The sequence below is a fragment of the Rhinichthys klamathensis genome, unplaced genomic scaffold, assembly GCF_029890125.1.
Source record: "Rhinichthys klamathensis goyatoka isolate OS25496 unplaced genomic scaffold, OSU_Roscu_1.1 h1tg000197l_1, whole genome shotgun sequence".
NCBI classification, from domain to species: domain Eukaryota; kingdom Metazoa; phylum Chordata; class Actinopteri; order Cypriniformes; family Leuciscidae; genus Rhinichthys; species Rhinichthys klamathensis.
This window is the reverse complement of record NW_026606723.1, coordinates 1,275,610-1,291,261: the sequence shown is the minus strand read 5'-3', so window position 1 is coordinate 1,291,261 and position 15,652 is coordinate 1,275,610. Positions and strand designations below refer to the sequence as shown.

General features: G+C 36.6%; 1 protein-coding gene across 1 annotated transcript in view; it reads left to right on the top strand.

Annotated features, from left to right (window-relative positions):
- The window catches only part of myo5b (myosin VB), a 57,301-nt gene that overhangs the window by 994 nt on the left and 40,655 nt on the right, over positions 1-15,652 (top strand). The window lies entirely within an intron of this gene.

Sequence of the window (15,652 nt, the reverse complement as noted above, 5' to 3'; positions counted from 1 at the left end):
ACGTGTATCTGTCAAAACCAGCATAATCAATAGGCTACTGAAGATATTCAGTAACTGCTGTTTATTGGATATTGCTCTTTTCTTGAAGACAGGATCCTTGTCCAGTTATAATGAACTTCATCCATTTGTAGATTACGTAATGTGCTGTTTGGGAATGGTATCATTAGTAGGCTATGTGACATTTGTTTGTTGTCCCATTGAGTTCCTCATTTGGAGAATTTAAATCTGTTGTTTATTGTGCTTGTTTGAATAGTTAATATGACAATTTATTTTCAGGATTACCATACTAGTTATGGGAAACCTGGAAATATTAGTGATTTTTTTTTTTGTCATGGAAATGTATAATTTTAGTAGTAGGCTAAATAAAATTTTCTAAGCTGTGCCTAGCTCTACAATATTTCATCAGATAGAAATTTGATTTTTTTTATTATTATTATTAATAATTCTTTATCCAACTCTCATTACAAATGACTGGAAAAGTCATGGGAATTCAGCAGAAATTAATATCTTGTCATTTCACAAATGTAAACAATTGATAGTTTTTATTTATTTATTATTTTATCTACCTCTGGTAGAAATATTTCAGAGAAGGAATGCTAGCTGTAAATATGATATTACAAATTAGGAAAGACCTTGGTGTATCCTCATGTTTATCGTCACATATTAATGCTGCAGGTGACTCAGTCTTTCTAAGTTGTTTGGGCCTGTATGCAAATTTAATATTGTTTCTTTTCCTCCTGTCCTCAGCCTTTGGTGAACTGTTCAGTTCATCCCAATTCTTATAGTGTCACCATAAGGGTGGATACATATTACACCAGTTCGCTCCCTTATTTTTGCCTTTGCGTTATTATTAGATATAAGAGTATTCCACAGTTTCCAGGTTTTATTACTATCTTTTGAGCGGTTATCTTAACGATCTCACGCAAAAGACCAAAGCAGTGATGTCATCATAACCACTCTTACCACGTGTATCATTGGTTACACTAACAAGTATTGAATAGACAGACATTTTAAGCAGTTTTTTATTTTTGTGACTCATTTTAAAGTCACCCCCATCACCTAATTAAATTTCATAATCTACTTTTTGATAATCTGTATGTAAGACCAGGAAGACAATCTACCATCTGTTTTTTCTTCTTAGAACAACTTGCTAGTTTTAAAGAGGCTTATCATACATCTAAGAACATAACATCTTATGGTGTTAAATATGAAATAAGAAGTTTTAGGCAAATGTCTAAATGCTAGTGTCTAGAAAATTAACTTTTTTGCAGATATACACATTTAAATTCTGCTTGAAACGGAAATGGTATTTTCCTCCCTATTGTGACGTATATCCAAGTGAGTTTTGATATCATGGCAGGTTTAAAATGTCTTTCTCTGCTGGGAAAATGCACCAAATATATTGATGACTCATCCTGTACTGGCTATTAAAAAAGGACGATCCCTGATGTTTCCCAGTAAAAATACCTTACAAAATCTCACTTTTTGAATGAAAAATAATATTATAAAAAATATTAAATTACGTTATTGTTTGATGCTCCCTGCTTTAAGTATGCAAGTTACTACTATGTAGCCTTTTGTTGGAGCTTTGTGTCTTTGTTTGGTTATTGTTCTCAGAAAGAGGATTAGTTTGGGGCACAATGCACCCCAGCCGAAGTTTCGACCCCCCTCCTAAATGGGAGGTTTTGTTGAATTGACCCCAGCACAACCTAGATTTGATGGGGCTAATGTTTCTTTTTGTCCAATTCCAAATAGATTCTCTGAGTCTTTCTTCTGCCGTGCTGTTTCAACAAAAACACCCCCTTTCTATTTTTAGTTTGGGTGTAATACATGGTCATGTCTACATCTCCTTGATTAAACCATGCGCTATAGTACGTCACTGTTGAGGTCTTTCAGTGCCTCTGGGCAGATAAACAAGTCATGTGCAGGTCCAGGGGGAATGTACCATTGGGCTGGATGTGCGATCACACACCCTGCACTCATGGCTCGGCAAATGCCACTGCTAAGGTAACTGATGCAGAAGCGAGAGTCTCTATGACTGGGGAGAGAAATCTGAGAGAGAAGCACTTAAGATGTTTTATTGTAATGTTCATGCTCTTTTTTTTATGTAAGAAAATGGTATACCTCTGTGAGTCCCCGTATAACTTGTAATCTAAATTACGGCAGGTTTTAAAGATGTGGATTATAACTAATTCTTGTTTAACATCCCTTTAATGGCTCCATCAGCACAGCTCAAAGTAATATGATTAACCCAGTGATTATGGGTGTAGTAGGCTACAAACAAGGCTGGGTGATATTGCTTAAAGGGTTAGTTCACCCAAAAGTGAAAATTATCTCATTAGTTACTCACCCAGTCATGTCGTTCCAAACCCGTTAGACTTTCGATCATCTTCGGAACAAAAAATATATTTGTAATAAAATCTGAGAGATTTCTGTGCCTCCATTGAGAGTCCACACATCTACCACTTTGACACTTCAAAAATTTAATAAAGAGATCGTAAAACGAATCCATATGAATCGAGCTGTTTAGTCCAAATTTTCTGAAGAGACAGGATTGCTTTATATGATGAACAGATTAAAATTAGGCTTTTATTCATGTACTCTAAAAAATGCTGGGGTGTTTCAACCCATGTTTGGGTCAAATATGGACAAACCCAACCACTGGGTTTAAAAAAATTAAATAAATCTTTTTTTAAACCAACGGTTGACCCATATTTGATCCGTATTTGACCCAAACATGGGTTGAAACAACCCAGCATTTTTTTAAGAGTATAGACATTACAGGTGAACATAAACAGAAGTTAAACCGAACTTGCTTGAACCGTGAGAACAAATCTCATTGGTTCTTGGGGAAGCCCAAACGTGCTGCGTAACACACGAGAATGAACCTCATTGGTTCTCGCACATCAAGCAAGCATTCTTGAACTTCCCTTTACCATATCTGATGTGTGCATTGATGAATAAAAGCCTAAATTCAATCTGTTCATAATACAAATCGATTGTGTCTTTCTATCTTGTGTTCCGAAGACAAATGAAAGTCGTGCGTGTTTGGAATGACATGAAGGTGAGTAATTAATGACAGAATTTAAATTTTTGGGTGAACTAACCCTTTAAATATTGCTAAAATAAAATCTAAAATTGTATTTAGTTTGTCTTTGGGGCTTTTGACAGTTTGCAATAATTTTATAGGATCAATTATTTTTAAATAAGCCATTAAAACAATAAGACATTGTTGCAAATTAGATTAAACATTTTTCAATCAAATAGTAAAATAAAAATCCAAGTTAGAAAATTCACTAAATGAACACAAGAATATAAAATCATTTTATTGAAATGCTCATTTCTGATATTAAATGTGTTGTAAATATGCAACATTATCTCTCAAATATAATGCAGTATATCTCACAATACAATATAGCCTCACAAATTGCACGTGTTTTTATAATGAAATGGGAATTTTATACAGAATTGGGAAAATAGGGACAGCAAAACTTTTTTTCAGTGCACCTGCTCTGCTCCGGTCACTTTTCATTGATTTAGCAGGAAGTCTCGCGCTCGACTGTTAACCACTGCAGCAAGCCTCACTCTTTGGACGTCACACTCAGGTCGTGGTGTCAGATTTCACAGGGATTCAGGCAACCGGCCAGTCATTCCTGGACAGTGGTCAGGACAAAGATCACAGGTGGAAAGGGAAAGAAGTGTGAGGCGTCCCCCAGGAAACACCTGATCTCTCCCTCTAGGACGTTTTGTGAGTGTGCTGACAGTGATCAGGGTGTGGCTAGCAGAGACACTTTGTTCTAACCGTTTACCCTGTAGCCATGGGGAAAGTGTGCTGAATCTAGTGAAACCCGAGACTTCCTGACATTGAGCTTTGCCCCGCAGAACTATACTGTAGGAATAGTTTATTAATTTATAATAGTTACAGCTGTTATTCATAAATGTGAATAAGTGTTATTAGAATATGGTAGCTTCCCTTCAAGTATTCTGCATGCAGCATGTCTACAAGTCAACATGAGTGACATCACAAATTGGCCATTTTTAATGCACAATTCTGTTCTAATTGTGAACAATTCATTGGTGCACTCTATTCCAAAAAAACTAAATGTTTTTCTTATTTTTCATTAAAATATAATAATTTGCAATCATTTTGCATTGAATTTCCTTTTAAAGGTCCCGTTCTTCATGTTTTTTGAAGCTTTGATTGTGTTTACAGTGTGCAATATAACATGTGTTCATGTTTCGTGTGTAAAAAAACACAGTATTTTTCACACAATTTACTCATCTGTATACCGCTGTTTTCACTGTCCAAGAAACGGCCTGATGACTTCCTTGTTCTATGTAGTCCCTCCTTCAGAAATACGTAACGAGTTCTGATTGTGCCAGCGGTTCCTGTGTTGTGATTCGACAGCAGCTTATCGCACGTTGCCCGGAAAGGTCACGCCTCTTACCATAAATTGGAGATGCATGCGCAGCTGAAGTGCTTCTTCTCCGTGGGAGCGCAACAAGACCACGCCCCCTTTTTTGTGTATTCCTGTGGGCGGAGATTAGTCAAAAAACTGTTCTAGTTACATCATTAAAAAAGGAAGTAGAGGGATGTAGTCCAAACCGGCCGTTCGCTGTATGCTTTGAAAGGGGACTTCTGTTAAATAAAATATCTCGCTAGGCATTGAACTTTGAGCTTTATAATTTTACAGGTATTATTTATGCTCTAACAGCAACATTACACACTAATTAAAGTTTGAAAAATGGAATCGCGAAGAACGGGACCTTTAAGATGACAAAAGTTTGGGGTCTGTAAGAATGAATGTTTTTAAAGAAGTCTCTTCTCACTGAGGCTGCATTTATTTGATCAAAAATACATTAGAAACAATTTAAAATAACTTTTATTTGAATATATTTTCAAATGCATTTTATTTATTGAATTGTCAGCATAATTTCTCCAGTCTTTAGTATCCTTCAGAAATCATTCTAATATGCTGATCTGCTGCTCAATTAACATTTATTATTATTATCAATGTTTAGAACCGTTGTGCTGCTTAATCTTTTTTTTTTTATTGTGATGCATTCGTTTTTCTTTTTTCTTTGAAATAGAAAATGTATTTGTTTTTTCATTTGAAATAGAAATCTTTTGTAACATAAATGTCTTTACTGTCTCTTTTGATCAATTTGCATGCATCCTTGCTGAATCAAAGTATTCATTTCTTTACAAAAAAAATCGTACTGACCCCAAATATTTGAACGGTAGTGTAAATACTGTAACATAATAAAGTAAAAATCCTGTTTTACTCTGAAAAACACCACATTATGAAGTAGTTTTTGAATTATGTTTCATTGTCAGACCCATTTTTATTGGTGCACAGAGCTGCCGCGAACACTCGTAACTCAGTTAAACAGCTGACGTGGATGCAGGTCTTTTTGTCATGCAGCTCAGAGAAGCCATGAAAAACCAGTTGTGCAGGTCTCACCCTTGTTTCTCACCAGCTCCCTCCCACCACAACAGCTTTTCCAGCCTTTATCTGGGGCCTTCATTACTGTGTCCTTCAAGCCCAACAGATCAGGACACTAGAAGCTGACTCAGATAATGAAACAAAAGTCTCACACTTCTTCATAGACAGCTGAAATGTTTGATCGCTTATTTCTGTTTTATTATTGGTGTCAATATAGAACATACACACTCATACATGATGCAGTTTGGCTGCTTCTGCTGAGGCCCTAAACTGTGTGACAGTCATTCATGTATCTCAGGTTCCCATCTTGTAAATAACCCGGACAAACTTGTAGCTGATTGTATTGACTCTGTGTCCCGACTGTTTACTGAGAAGTTCCATCTCATTACGGTTGCTGGAAATCCATTGGAACAATTAGCAGAACAGTCAGTCTCACACGATGACAGGAGGACATTGCTCAGGTGTGGAATGGCATGCATGCTAAATGCTGGGACTTTCTAGTCTGGTTAATCGTTTCCCTTCTTGGCCTTTGTTAGAGATTCCGTCACTGCTGCTTCATGCAGTATCAGCTTTCATGGTTCAAAGATCATACCTGTTTTAACTGATAGATTTTTAAGCTTCGTCATGCATGCTTTGAATTTGTGTTCTGAATGTTCGTGAGAAATCCAAAAATGAGAGTCAACAACATGGAGTTTAAGAGAATTGTCTCTCTTATTAGATGTACAAAAATGTCACTACTCGTGTTTTCTTGGTTGTTAAGGCTTTGAGATGTGGAATCTAAGGCTGTCTTTCATCAGACAAGCCATTGATGATTTTTAAAGGGACAGTTCACGCAAAAATTATCATTTAGAACAGAGCTTCCCAAACGGGTTTGTGAGTTCATGAAAAACGAATAATTATATTGAATGTTAAATTAAAATAAATAATTAGGGCTGCACGAGAATCTCCATCTAATGCGATTAACAAATCAAAGCTGCAATTTGATTAAATAATTGTATAGTCTGATTTCAGAATAAAGCACGCATGCAGCATATTTCATTATTATAATTCTCAAATATTCGTTTTTTTATTTAGTAAAATTTGTAATTTACAACAGTAATATATTTCTACCTTTATTTTTATAATTAGTTCAAACATACTACTACTACTAATTAAATAAGAATAAAAATAATATTTAATAACATTTAAAGTCATAGTTCACTCAAAAATTTAAATTACCCCATGATTTACTCACCCTCAAGCCATCCTAGGTGTAATTTCTTCTTTCAGATAAATTCAGATTCAGATTCCTTTATTAGTCCCCAAGGGGCAATTCAGTTTTACAGCCAACCCATCCATAATAGTTAAATGCATTAACACACAATGTATAAAAGAGAAAAGAAGAAATAAATAACCACATCCACACATACTAGTATCACACACGCACACACGCACGCACGCACGCACGCACACACACACACACACACACACACGCACACACGCACACACACACACACACACACACACCTGCCACTAACTAAACAGAGCAGTGGAAAGCAAGAGCCAGTACCATGTAGTTATGTATTTTCGTTTAGCAGTCTTATAGCAGAAGGAATGAATGAGTTAGCATAGCGATTAGTTTTCCGTATTGGCACATTATACCGCCGACCTGACTGCATAATAACAAATTCTATACTGAGGACATGATCTGGTTGGCACATTATTTTGTCTGCCTTTTGGACAGCACGTGTTTTCCAGAGAGAAAAGAGATCATTTAATTGGGTACCAGTGATTTTTGAGCATACCTCAAAAATACAATCGGAGTTATGTCACCGTCCCACAGGTGGGATGTTTGCCATTTATATTTTTAAAACAATAATATCTTAGTTAAACCCTTAAGTAATATTGGTAAACTATATATCATTTGAAAGCTTACAGTCTTTAGTTTCCATATTTGGTGACTGATTTTCAAAATAAATTACAGAGGAGCCGTAATTTATCAATTTGCAACAAGAATATTTTCATACTCCTAAGGCGTGTTCAGACCTTTATTTTGAAATAGCATGAAAAATCATGAAAAAATGGTAGAAACCTCAGTTTGTTTTCATGCCAAAAGTTCTTTGTTTATTTTAGAATTTATTTATTTTTTATCAAAATTATTTTAGAAAAAAAGGTCTAGCCTTGTTTCTTATATTAAAAAAAGGTCTGAAAATGTTTTAAAAATAAAGAAAAAAATAATAAATTCACCATTTAGTGATGTGGCAGCGAGCTATAACGCACATACGCGTTCTTTGTATGTTTCTTAGAGGTTGAATTCATATCAAAATCTGCCAAACTTCCCATACTACTTCTGAATAGGATGTCTACTTCATAAATTGTATCAAAATTGTGGAAATAATGGTTCAGATCACTCAAAACACATGGAAATGGAGGCGCCCTTATATGGGCAGTAATTGAGTCTGGTTGTGACCTAGTGAAAAAGTTTGGTACTGCGCCCAAACACAATCTTACTGAAAGCTCATTTTTTGAGATATCAACCTAAAATTTTAAACACAACTTGTTCAGATTTTTGGCTTTGATTTTTCTGCAGTTTTAGAGTAGCCCAGGTTTTGAAAATATATATTTTATATAAAATATGAATAATAATTTTTTTTACATTGTACATTTCCTTGAACTCAAACTTCTATAACTTTTTTTTCTGTTTCACTTTCTTAATTTATTTCACTTCCAGAAATCTGCCAAATGTCTTCTTTAAAACAAGAAAAATCTTACGTCTATATTCCAAAGCATTCTTGAATTACAACCATTTAAAGGTGCTCTATGTAACTTTTAGCGGCCTCTAGTGGTGATGTTTCAGATTGCAACCAAATTTTACAAGAGCGCTCGTGCTCGAACTCATAGACAATACCGTCTATTACGCAAATATCAGTGACATACGGCTTTGCCATCAGTAGTAAATGCTGCTCCATCTGAAAGCACTGCAAATAACGAGTTGCTTATAACGTGCATTTGAAAAAGCAACACGCGTCAAACATATTTCCAAACTTCAGAAGCATTTATGAACCTCTTGTCCAACAAAAGACAACATTTAATAAATCAAAGTTTCAATCTTCTGTTTATTCAGCTACACAGCGATAGTATGATGTGCATAGGGATTTCCTGAAATGACGTGCGTTGTCTACTTCTACAGGAATATTTGGAGTGTCTGAGCGAGAGCGCCCTCTGATGGAGCACAGAGCTGTGTTGCACTGACAAGCTGTGCATAAAATAATCGCAGCCTTTGCCAAATCGCTTTTGGTTACATTTCGATTAATCGTGCAGCTAGGGCTGGGCGATATGGCCCAAAAAAATTATCACGATATTTTTTTTTATATCAGTCGATATCGATAATTATCACGATAAATGTCAAATCTTTATTTCTTTCAAGTTTAAAGGCAGATTTTTGCTCCTAAATGAAAGTTGTATAAACCAGAGCGTTAATTGTGGTTTTAACTCTTTATTGTCAGAACATATCATGACAAACACTTGACAAACAGGTGAACATTTCACAAATCTGAGGTAGAACATTCAAACATTTGTCATTTTTTCCTTAACAAAATTAATATCTGAATAGAAAAATATTTCTTCAGCACAGTTTGCAGTGCAGGCTGCAATATTCAAATTACATGTTTTGTCTCGAAATGCATATTTGACAGTGAGTTGACAGTAAATCTGCATCCTAACTCAAGCTAATACTACTGTTAAATTTATGTTCATTAACAAAAACAGTAACATCTGTTTAAAAAAAAAAAATTTTAACAACCACATTTTTATTTGGTAAAATGTAATATTCTGACTGTTTGAGTTTTATTAAAATTAACCATTGGTCATCCAGTATCATGCATTTAGATCATGATAACCACAGATAAAACCAGGCATAGCCTAACGTTATAAATTAGTACCTCACTATCATGGCAAAATGTTTTGGTTTCTATGGTATTTGTATGAAAAAAAGTAGCCTAACAGTTAAATACATTATTAAATACTATAATAATATTCCATTAGTCATTTAATCAGGGGCGTAATTTGTGGGGGGTATATAACCCCCCCCCCCCCCCCCCCCCCCCCCCATGATTTGGCATCTCATACATTCTGTAGAAATCCTGTCACTTCAGTGCATTAATTTTCCAAGCCAGTTTTTCTGGACTCACAGGAAATAGTTGATAAGCAAGATGCTCAGTCAACAGGTGTTGATTAATCCCTGTGAAAAAAGCCGAGCATAACTGAGCCCTTCATAGGTGCTTATTCGTATAATCATTTTACATTTAATTAAAATTTGGTCTGATCAGCATCACCCATGCACAATAGCTAAGTAAGGGCATCCTAACAGAAATGTAACCTCATAAGTAATATCACCAACGACGTCATTAAGAAGCATGCAAGAGGCGCATCCAAATGATAGAGTCTTGTATTTAAGGGTTAGTTCACCCAAAAATTAATATTATGTCATTAATTACTCGCCCTCATGTCGTTCCAAACCCGTAAGACCTTCGTTCATCTTCGGAACACAAATTAAGATATTTATTATGAAATCCGAGAGCTTTTTGACCCCTCCATAGACTGCAAAGTCATTGCAACTTTCAAGGCTCAGAAAGGTAGTAAAGACATTGTTAAAATAGTCCATGTGACTACAGTGGTTCAACCTTAATGTTATGAAACGACGAGAATACTTTTTGTGAACAAAAATAACAACTTTTCAACAACCTGGAAGCGCTGTACTGTGTTTACTATGTGAATAGCGTAGGAGATCGGTAATGGAAGAGAAAAACAGTATTTTTATGATGTCATAATATGGGGTCAGACTCAGGCAGCTATAACAGATTATTATGGGATGATGTATCCTCTACAAGCTGTCAGAACTTGGTTAACCTCATCCTTAATCTGCCAATCATGCATTCATTCTCTCCTTCAAAAGAATCCTTCCACACGGAGAGGGGGAGGGGGAGGGGGAGGGGGGGGGGGGGGGTTCTTTTGTGTCTGAGTGCTTTTTAAAAACGGGACATGATCAGCGCTGGGGCACTAAGTGACATTAATTAGTGTAAATGAATTAATCAAGTATGAAAGGGGACAGTGTTTCTCCCTTCCCAAATATAGAGGTAGGACCAAATAGACTCTTGTTTAGATGGACTGGACCTCTACTGATCCTATAGTGCGGTTGTTTATGTTGTCATTTGGTGATGAGGCATTTGATCATTCATTAAATTCATAAATGTAGAATTAGGCCTTAGTTTATTGTACCACATACCATGTGCTTTTGTTTTTCTAGCATCACTAACAGCAATATATCATAAACCATAAAGTAGTGAGAGTCAATATTTTTTCACAGGTTTAGATTAGGTATGCAACTATATAGGACTATGTATCTCACAAAAGTGAGTTCACCCCTCACATTTCAGCAAACATTTTAGTATATCTTCTCAAGGGACAATACTATAGAAATTAAACTTGGTTATGTTTTAGTCAATGTGCTGCTTATATAGCAGTATATATTTACTGTCCTCTAAAAATAATACAACACACAGCCATTATTGTCAAAATAGCTGGCAACAAAAGTGAGTACACCCTAAGTGAACATGTCAAAACTGTGTCCAAAGTGTCAATATTTTGTGAGACCACCATTGTTTTCTAGCACTGCCTTAATCCTCCTAGGTATTGAATTCACCAGAGCTGCACTGGTTGTTTTTGCCCTCTTCCACTCCTCCATAATGACATCACGGAGCTGCTGGATGTTAGACACATGGCGCCTCTCCACCTTCCGCTTGAGGACGCCCCACAGGTGCTCAATAGGGTTCAGGTCTGGAGACATACTTGGCCACTCCATCACCTTCAGCTTCCTCAGCTATTATCACTTAGGCCGTGTGTCCACCAAAACGTTTTTTTACGCACCTGGCGAATTTTTTCAATTGTTTTCAATGGGAGCGCCACGTTTTTTAAACGCCATCAGCACTTCAGCGTGAAAAAAACGACATGTAGCGACAAAACAAATCGCTGGCGGTGTGAACGGCGCTTAACGAGGCACTGAGCGTTTTTTTCACGCTGAAGCGCTGAGCGCCCGGCATTTTTTACCCAGCCGTCCAATCACAGTGGAGGAGGGGTGGGACAAATACCACACCGACCAACTGTCACAACATTCTTTCTGTACAACGACAAAAACCAGCAGAGCTAACCGAACAAAATGGATGAAAAATACATTTGTAGAATGAAACAAATTATCTGCGAAATCAGTTACAAGTAAACTGTGCTGCAGATATTCTGTATCATAGCAACGAAGCGTCTCAACTGAAAAAACGCTGCACTGCCAAAACGCTCTCAAGCGCCCACAGCTAGGCGTTTTCAGCAGAGCGCCTAGCGTTTTCAGCTGGCTAAAAACGCTTTGGTGGGGACACACTGCCTTAGGGTGTACTCACTTTTGTTGCCAGCTATTTTGACAATAATGGCTGTATGTTGAGTTATTTTCAGAGGACAGTAAATATATAGTGCTATATAAGCAGCACAATGACTACTCTAAAATATATCCAAGTTTCATTTCTATAGTATTGTCCCTTGAGAAGATATACTAAAATGTTTGCTGAAATGTGAAGGCCTGTTCACACCGGGGCGAATTTCGCGTGCGATATTCGCCGACGTTTAACGCCTCGTGACTAAACAAAGGGCGCCAATGTGAGTGTGCACACCGACACGAAAAACGCCATGCGTAAAAGCGCCATTTTTAAAAAAACGCCTCGGGTTGGTTTTTTTAGTTTGACGCACCGCGTCAAAAACTATCCGACCAATGAGATTGGCGCTTTTGCTCATGTGTCTGGAGCTTCTGAAGTAACAGTAAAACACAACTTGGGGGTGCTCAAACACAAAACGGTCTTGCCGAGCACACATACGTAACGGCGAAGAAGATATACGCCAAGTAGCGTCTACACTGCCGGGAAGAAATAAGACGAGGAAGATGCAAGGCAAGATGAATGTAGAGCTGCTGGTCTCGTTGGTGTCGGAACATAAAGAACTATATGACAAACGCGACAGCGACTACCAAAATCTTGATAAAAGAGAATGTTATGGAGTGGTGTTGCAGAGCAAATGGGCGCCATCTAATGTCAGGGAATGAATTTGCATCTTCACTCGGCTCATCGTCAGCGAAAATCGCTTGGGTGTGAACACAAAAAACGCGCTGAAAAACGCTGACGAATAACGCGCGCCGATATTCGTCCCGGTGTGTACGAGCATTGAGGGGTGTACTCACTTTTGTGAGAGAGCCTACTGTGTATATATTATTCTATAAATGTAATTCCACATTCTGCCCAATGTTGTATGTACAAATTGAAGGCTTTGAAAACAAATAGTGAATGTATCTATGTGCAAAAAAAGGAAATTGTACTATTCTAAAACATAATAAAGTGTTTGACCACTCTATTATTATTTAGTTTACAAGTCTTCACTGTACACTAAGTGCAACTCTTTAACTGTTGTTATTGCTTGACAACATAGAAAAACACCCAGGCCACCTGTGACGATACTCCGCTGTCAAGGTAGACTCCCTGGTTTTGTCATCAGAAAATTATTTACAAACCAAATAAGTAGATTGATCTCACACAGCACAATTTGCATGTGGCCTACTCTACTGAAACACTTCTATATTAGGGCAACTATGGACCTATTTGAGGTCAAAGCATCATATCATATATTAATATATTCATTCATTTCGCTTTCTGTACACACGCCCATCTATGAAGTTCCTCTACCGTGTACCTAAAGCTTTTAAAAGGCTAGTTCACCCAGAAATGCATCTTTTATTTAGTCCTCATTTTGTTACAGACCTGTGTGTCTCTTTTGTCTGTGGAAGAAAATGCATAACCAGCCAGTGTTCAAAACTATCTGCTTGCCTTTGCTCGATTCAAAGCGGTAAGCTTGTAATAATGTTTTTAATTCCAGTGGTACTGGTGGATTTCCGCGGGATAAAGGAGGAGTCTTGGCTAGTAGGCTATATTGCGTGTGAGGATGTTGGAGGTGGAGATTTATAGCCTTTTCTCACAGCACTTGATATAATTAAACTTATCAATTTGATGGCGGATCCAGAAAGGTTCAAACGACAATCACCAGTGACAACAGATTCACCCGCTGTAAAATGCAAAAGACTTCGTTCGGACTTCGGAGTGGCTACAGAAAAAAAGAGACTGCAACCGGACCCATGTGAAAACAAGGATACATATCGGAAGGACATTACATGTAGTCACGCAATGCTGACGTTGTTAACATTAACAATTTGAGAACAAAGTATAATTTGCACGGTTTTGCGTGATATGATAACTTTGCAGTAAATCGCGCTGATTAAATCTAACAATGGCTTCAATGTCAGAACCAGAACAAAAGTGGATGTTTCTTACTTGTTCAGATGACATTTTCCGGTGAAAATTATTATGTTGGTCATACTTCCAAAAAGAATAATCTGTGATTCTGAATGCCAGTATCCACATCGGCGCGGTGACTGACAGCTGCACAGTCTCCTCAAACATTGTGTTCATCCGCGCTGTGCCGTGTCGAGGGTGTTGAAGTACAACTCACGTAAAGTTGATAATTCCGCGAATGACTGCAATTGCAGATTTCGAACAGAGATGGCGACAAAGAGGAAAAACATCGGACTGCAGCTTTAAAGAAACGGCATAAAAAGTCTTCAAAACATCATTGTTTCTGTTTCACGGATAAAAACGCTATATGAGTTTGGAATGACGTATAAGGGAGAATTTTTCAGGTGAACTGTGACTGTTTAAATATGTGTCTGTTAAGTCTGTTAAATTAGGAGTGATTCCCAAAGAAGTTTCCTTCAGCTTGTAGCTTCAATAATCGACAGAGGTGATGCAAGACTTCATGGAAGGAGGTGCATTTGCTTATCACACCTGCCCCAGATTCCTCGAACTTGCACAGAGTTCCTGAAATGTCAGTCATGTGCAATGTGTGTGTGCTTTTGAGCATTTTTAAATGGACAGGTTTCTAGGCTTCTTCTATTGAATATGTTCATATGACAGTTAAAACAGGTTTGTTTTGATCTATATGCAATTGTAGATGGCTCATTTAGCAAACCCAGCAGTTTTAAGATGTTTTTCTTTGCACAAAAGTTTATCGGTAGTTTCCAGGCTTTAGATTAAGTCCAATTACAAATCACAATCATAAACGACAGACCATTCTTCAATATTTAGATCCTGTTCAGTTTTGTAGAGTTTTGATTTTTATGAAGGCAACTAGACTCCTACTGTACTTTAGCACCAGAGTGACATTTTTTGATAAGATTAAAAAAAGTATTTATGCAACTTTTGTGCATACTCATCTGTGCAAGAGGGCACACATGAAACCATCATTACGAACCAGAGTGGCTAAACCAAACCTTGTTTTGATTTTAAAAGAGCAGACCTTCAAATATTTTTTTTGTGACATTAATATTGTCTTTTTATTCTTTGAAATGTATTTTATTATTATAAACTACTGCTCAAGTTTGGGGTCAGTAAGATATTTTAAATGTTTTTAAAATTATTCTTATACTTGCCAATGCTGCATTTATTTGATCAAAATACAGTAAAGAAAAACAGTAAAAATGCAACAACATAACTGTTTTCTATTTTAAAATAAAATGCATTACTGTGATGGAAAACCTTTCAGCCTCCAGTCTTCAGTGTCACATGATCCCTCAGAATTCATTCTAATTTGCTGATTTGTTGATCAATAAACATTTTGTATTATTACCAATGTTCATAACAGTTGTGCAGCATACCTAATATTTTTTGAAGAAAATGTAATCCATTTTTTAAATGTGTTTAAAAGAACAGCATTTATTTGAAATGGAAATATTTTGTAACATTAGAAATGTATTTCGATCGATTTAATTTATCCTTGCTGTATTTTTTTTTCTCTGAAAAAAAATATTGTAAAGACCCCAAACTTTTGAACATCTTTGTCAAGTGCTTGTGCTAATGCTGCTCCATGTTATAAATGTCTCTTGTTTTGAAAAAATGGCACTTGGTTTGCTAAATAAGTGCTACTTGTTTTAAAATTATGTAATGTATGAGATTCATACATTTTTAAGAGGTTGACAAAATCATCTTACACTCACAGCATTTACATATTTCTGTCCTAATTGCTCTCTAAATTATAAATACCACTGTCTAGCAATGGCAGGTAGCAAATTGTGACTTGTTTGTTGCTAA